Source organism: Petaurus breviceps, unplaced genomic scaffold, assembly GCF_028583685.1.
Source record: "Petaurus breviceps papuanus isolate PSGF00001 unplaced genomic scaffold, PetGlider_PUasm1.0 101, whole genome shotgun sequence".
Classification (NCBI taxonomy): domain Eukaryota; kingdom Metazoa; phylum Chordata; class Mammalia; order Diprotodontia; family Petauridae; genus Petaurus; species Petaurus breviceps.
Genome location: NW_027185575.1, coordinates 2,658,553 through 2,665,561, shown reverse-complemented (window position 1 = coordinate 2,665,561; position 7,009 = coordinate 2,658,553). Strand labels below are relative to the sequence as shown.

The following is a 7,009-nucleotide window of genomic DNA, read 5'->3' as shown; positions in this document are numbered from 1 at the left end:
GCATGTTTTTTTCTTCTTTCCAGTATAATGTTAGCTCCTTCTGGGATGGTACTATTTCAATTTGGTTTCCACAAGGGCTCCCAGTTGCAACTATCACCTACTAAGTGCACAATAAATGCTTGTTGATGGATTAATTGAAAGATCGATTGTGGGATGTTTTTCATTGTGTCTTCATAACCCCAGAGCCTAACCCTGTACCTTGTCCATGATAAGCACTTCATAAACATATCTATTGTGATTGTCACTGGAAACCATCATGCTTTATGCTCATGTGGGTGGATATTAGAGTTTTTTCTCTTCTCTTCTATCTTATGTATTGTTTTGATTATTTTCCCTTTCTTTCAATGCAGAATAATAACACGGAAACAGAAGAGGGTCCAGTAATGGTTGCTTTAAGTAGATATTTGCAATTATTCCCCAAAGCACTTCCATAACTACTTGCTCAACAGAAAGATTCTCAGCAAGACATTCTATATGGTCAATTACATTCAGATTTTCAACCTAACAAGTTAAGGGAGTAAATATAGCCTCAAGGCAAAACATGTTGACACATCGCCATGGGGAGCAATCTATCATCTGATGACCCTGCTCAGTATTTCAGGATGGAGATGCGGGTGTACTGGGGTGAGTGGAGAACAAAGATTTCCAATCTTTGCGCTCTGATATTTACCAACATGTATTCAAGTTGACATCATGGGGTAATAGGAGAGGTTTTCAACCAGCAATAATAGAGTCATGGTTAGACCTCATTGGCTCTGATAAAGTCACCGCACAGAGCTCCTTGGGGTTCTTTTGAGGTTCACAGAGAAAGGTGAGACAGAAGAATAGAAGGGCTTTGAGCCCACTGTTCTATCTGTCAGACTTTCCTTTGGGAGAGGCAGAAGGGTAGAAAATAAAAAGTTCTGGGTCTGGAGAGACCAAGGTTCAAATTTTTCCTTTAACATTTATTAGATGTCCCTGAGCCTCAGTTTCCCCATCTATATAGTGCTGATCACAATACATATCTCATGAGGTTTTTATGAGTGTCAAGTAGAATTATATATATATATACATACATGTATACATATATGTATATGTATAGTGTTTCAGAAATATCAAAATGCTAGGTCATAGACATAAAGGTGAATGGAATCTCAGATAAGATCTAGTTTAATCCACAAATTTTCCAGTTGAGAAAGAAGAGAAAGGGCTTTTCTAAGGTCACACAGGTAGTACACATTTGAAGTAGGACATCCAAATCCAAACTCAGTGTTATTTCCATTATACCATATAGAATCACTATAATTGTAAACTATTATTCTTTATTTTTATCCTAAACCTAAAAGCCAAATCTCTTCATGTTACTCCACTACTCAAGAATAGTTGATGCCTCCCTATTATATTATATACTAAATTAAGCCTTAATTCCTCAGTAAGACTTTCACAGCTATCACTGATTTGCCCTCACCCTATCTTTCCAGATTCTCTCTCCTATCCCACCCCAGTACAGTATTGTATAAGTTTTGCCTCACTCAAAGTGAGAAACTGAAAAGACCTTAGTTTGAAAGGGTCAAGGTCTCCCATTGCATCCTGGACCATTTCCAGTCATCCTGATGTTTTCATCCTGGATCCAGATGGCTCTGGAGGAGAAAGTGAAGCTGGTGACTTTGCACAACCCTTTCCTCCCTCAAATCAAAGTCAATTGCAAGTCATGTCATCTCCCTGATGTCATAGTCCTCTTTGAGAATGAAGGACAGATGTCACACAACCAATCACCTACTCAGGCTAGGTTTCAGACCAACTGGTTGAATTACCAAATACTTCTTGGGTTTTGCCACCTTCCCATCTTTGTTTATACTTGCCCCTTTCTCCTTAAATGCCTTCTCCACTCTATCACTACCTGATGAAATCCTTCCATTCGTTAAGGTCCAAATCAAATGACAACTTATCCAAGAAGCCTTCTCTGACTGCTATCCCAATATGCAGACACTGACTCTCCCTCCTTCACATTTAAGTTATATTTTATAAACTGTTTTTGTTTATTGCCTTTTGTCTTTCATTACAGTGTTTTATATGCATCTCATCTATTTCACTAGATTGCAAACACCTAAAAGTAAGGCCAAATATATTATTCAATAGTAGAAAAATGTTAACAGTCAGAATATTCTTGAATTTTTGGAAGGAATTTTATGAATTCTCTTATTTCAGCCTTGTGGCCAAAGAAAGAAGTGGGCTATATCAGTGGTGCCACACACAAACAGAAATGAAGGGCAGCAGGTTCCCTGCTAGTTCATGTTGACTTAGAGAACCATATGTTAGCATTATCTCTGCTTCTTTTTTTTTTTAAAGCAATTGGGGTTAAGTAACTTGCTCAAGGTTACACGAACAGTTATTTCTGGGTGTGGTGCTAAGTATCTGAGCCCAGATTTGATCCCCAGGTCATCCCGACACTGGGGCCAGTGCTCTTACTCGCTGTGCTACCTGGCCGCCCCTCATTATCTATGTTTCACTATATTTTGATTTATTTTGTTAAGTACATTTTTATCTGCTTCTGGTACTGTTAGCATGTCATGGGCAACAATGCAACCCATGTATGGTGTGTTTGACACCTTGGGGCTAATGCAGTTCACTGGATTTGGAACTGACTGTACTCCAAGAGTATTAATGAATTGATATTGCCTTGGAGTAAGAGCTCTAGTGAAATGCCCCATTGGGGTAGCTAAGTAGGAAGCCCTAATTTCAAATCCAGCCTCAGACACTTGACACAATTACTAGTCATGTGACTTTGGGCAAGTTATTTAACCCCAATTGCCCTCCAAAGAGCAAAACAAAAAAAATGCCCCATGTATATGACATCAATTTTGTTTTATTAAACTGCTTATCAATAATTTGGACAAAGGCATACATAGTATGTTTATCAAATTTACAAAGGACACAAAGTTAGAAGATGCATTTAACTCAACATGATTCTATGTTTTTTTTGAAATGATGATAATAATTACAACCATCTCACAGGTTTCTTGTAAGGATCTCATGAGATAACAAGTATAAAATGCTTTCCGAACTTGAAAGCTTCCTGTAAATGAGAGCACCTTTTAGGCTACATCAAGAAAGGCACTGTTTCCAGGCCTAGGAAGGATGATTGTTAAGTTGTATTTAGAGGCATATTAGTGAAATGGATAGAATATTGGACCAAGAATCTGGAAGACTCAGGATCAAATTCTCTCCCTAATACTAGCCATGTGGAACTGGTCAGATCACTTGATCTCTCTGGGCTTGAGGTTTTAGGGCTTTTCTTTTTGTTTTTATCTGTAAAATGAAAGGACAGATAGGATCTAATGCAACTTCTAGCTGTAAACTGATGATCCTGCTTGGCCCTATTGATATAATACCTGTAGGACTGAACACAATTTCAGGTGTCACATTTTAGAAAGGATGATAACAACCTGAAGTATCCAAAGAGGAGGACACCCAGAATAGTGAAGGTTTTTTTTTAATTTTAAAATAAAAATAAATTTTTTAAATAAAAATAGTTAGTTTTTTAAATTTTAAAATAAAAATAAAATTTTTAAATAAAAATGGTAAATGTTTTTAAAATTTTAAAATAAAAATAAATTTTTAAATAAAAATAGTAAATGTTTTTAAATTTTAAAATAAAAATAAATTTTTAAATAAAAATAGTCAATGTTTTTTAAATTTTTAAATAAAAATAAAATTTTTAAATAAAAATAGTCAATGTTTTTTAAATTTTTAAATAAAAATAAAATTTTTAAATAAAAATAGTAAATGTCTTTTTAAATTTTTAAATAAAAATAAAAATTTTAAATAAAATAGTAAAAGTTTTTTTAAATTTTAAAAATAAAAATTACTGGTATGACCATTGGTTAAAGGAAATGGACCGCCAGAGGAAATAGGAGGTTCTTCCTTATTGGAAGATAACAAGTAAAGGATTTGTCTGATGTCTTTTAGAAAAATTACTGATCAGAAATGGGGTGCACTACATGGTCTCTAAGATACAGCCTAGATCTAAGCTTCTAAGATTCTATGGTCTTTCTAGCCCCAGTACAGCTAGAACATACTTACATGTATTAGTTATTCAATTATTTTTTATTAAATGAATGAATTTATCAACCATGTTGACCTGGGACATAATCCGGGCAAGCTACATTTCCTTATATAAGGCATCTTCAATGACTAAGAATATTGGTTCATTATAATATGTGCCCCATTTCCACAGTTCTATTAACTAGGTTCTGGATAAAAACTTAATATTGAAGCCAAGAGATTTTCATCTCGGGAAGAGAATGTAGGAACTCCTTTGTCTTCAAAGAATATTGACAAAAACTCAGTATATTTAACTTGTACAATTAAAGGTCAGAAGATACTTTCAAGATAGCTGATATCAAGGGTTTCTTCACTTCTCTGGGCCTCAGTCTCCTCATCCTCAAAATATAGATGTCTCCAAATTCCTTTCTACCTCTAGATCTTATGATCTTATCTGAAGGTATATTATGAAAAAAGTAGATTGCATTTATTTTACTTGGCTCCAAAGGTTCAAGCTAGGAATAGATAATGAGTGGGAATTGAAAAGTGGCATATTTGGGCTTGATAAAGAATAGGGGAGAGAGAGAGAGAGAGAGAGAGAGAGAGAGAGAGAGAGAGAGAGAGAGAGAGAGAGAGAGAGAGAGAGAGCTCAATGATTAACTCTCTCCAAAAACAGAATAGGTTTCATCCAGAGGTTATAGGTTCATGTTTCCTGGAGGTGTTTCAGAAGTAGTAAAGTGATTCCTTCTCAGAAATATGGAAGAGGAAATTTTTGTTTAAATATGGGTTTTACTCATTGGCTGCTGTGATGCTGTTTAGCTCTAGACACCATAACCCCGTTCAGAGACTTAGCAATATAAATTGAAAAAGACCTCAGAAACTATTGGGTACAAATTGTTCATTCTACAGAAAATACCTAGAAAATATGGGTTTCTTCCAAGATCACTTAGTAAGCAAACATCAGACATGAGATTTGAACTCAGCTCCTGTGATTCCAGGGTTGCAGTTGTTGTTGATGATGATGATACACATTTATTAATGCTTTCAAGTTTTTGAAGCACTATGGAAGTAATATCTCATTTTATCCTGACAACATCCCAGGGAGATAGGTGATTTCATTATCATTTTGTAGATAAAACTGACACAGAAGTGACTTGCCCAAAGTCACACAGCTAGTCTCTTACACCACATATGAACCCAAGTCTTCCTGATTCCTTCCCCACCAGTCTATCCACCATGCCACTTTCCTGTTCTTTTTTCACTGTTATTCTTAAAGGGCCCATGAAAAAGAGGATTAAGTATGTTCCCTTTGTCACAGAGGACAAATTAGGAGTAGTGAAAATTCTTAGTAATTAGCACCACCCAAATGTGGAATGGGCTGCCTTGTGAGAGAATGAAGCCTTCAAGAAGAGGCTGAATAATTACTGACTGGGGGTGTCATGGAGGGAATTCTTGCTCCCATACTGGTTGGATTCTCTTCCAGCACTCAGATCACTTGATGCTATATCACCTCAGGAACAGAAGAGTTCTTGCCATTTCCCCAAACTTCTGGCACTACTGATTCAGAGTTTGGAAATAAGGAAGGCTAAGCCTGGTGACTTTCCCTATCAAAATGTCGGAGATGGGATTTATTATACTATTTAGTTTTCATTAGTCACCATTAATTGTGAGAAGTGCTTGTTGGAAGTCATTAGCTGAGGTCTTCTAGGTCATACAATGATACTTTCAATTAATCCAGTAAAAAAGCTTTTTGTGCGGCAACTGGCTACGTCGTTGTTAACATGCTATTAGAGTGCAGGCTCCAATTTTCTCCTTTCCAGACAATGCACAACTCAGCAGTGGCAGATATGATTTGCACGTAATCAAAGTGGATTATGCAAGCTTCTTTTCAAATTAATAGGAATAATAAAAGACTTCACAGCCATTTTTATACCTAAGCTTTCTCATATTTTAGAATGTAGGCAGAGGGGGAAAAGAACTTGGTATATATCTATAGCTCATTTATTATTATTTCTTTTCCCCAAAGCTATAAGAAGTCTGCAGTGCAGTGCTATGGGACTTGGGGAAAACACACATACAGATGCACACATGAACACATACACAAATATACATGCACATACACGCCAAGAAAATATTGAAAGTCCTCAACCTTTATTCATATTTCAAAATCTTGTGAAATAAATGAGCGACTTATTTTGGCATGAATGGTGATCTAGTGGGCAGGGCATTGGAGCTTCAGCCAGGAAGGCCTAGATTGGAATGCTCATCTGTAAAATGAAGATAATAATACCTGTGCCAACTTCTTCATAGGCTTATGGGGAGGCTCAAATGAGATAATGTAGGAAAAGTGCTTTACACACTTGGAAGTACTATTCATGTGGTAGTTATGATTATTATTATGTTAAGGCAGATTTAGTCAGATTGTAGTTCTCTCTACAAATTGTTGCTTTGTGAAGACTACAGGGCTAAAATGGACCACACCCTCGTTAGAGGTAGCAAGGTGGCCCCCTGGAGAGAGAGAGCTTTGTGTAGAGCCAGGAATAACAACCACAACTATCACAATAGCAACCACAATAGCTAGAATTTATGTAGCATTTTCAGCTTTGAAAAATACTTTAGATGTTATCTTATTGAGGCTATTATTTCACTTTCACAATAATTCTGTGAGGTAAGTGCTATTACTATTCCAATTTCACAGATGAGGAAACTGAGGCTGGTAGGTGTCTGAGGCAGAATTTGGAAGCAGTTAAACTGATCATTGGAATGTCCAGGTTCATGAATCTAAGTAGATGAGACAGGCTCTGAATCCACATCTTCATTGTCATCAAAGCATCTGATTTTTTATACAGCAGTTTTAAGGTCTGCAAGTTTACAAATTTTTTACAGATTTTACAAACATACAAATATTATCTCATTTGATCCCCTTTATCTACCCTATTAGGAAGGTGCTATTATTAATCCCATTTTATAGTTGAAGAAACTGAGG

At 36.0% G+C, this 7,009-nt stretch overlaps 1 non-coding gene across 1 annotated transcript; it reads right to left on the bottom strand.

Moving 5' to 3' along the window:
* Positions 1 to 636: 636 nt before the first annotated feature.
* Positions 637 to 779, bottom strand: LOC138161108 (U4 spliceosomal RNA). The gene has a single exon (XR_011168280.1). It is a non-coding gene; the product is annotated as a U4 spliceosomal RNA (small nuclear RNA).
* Positions 780 to 7,009: the final 6,230 nt, after the last annotated feature.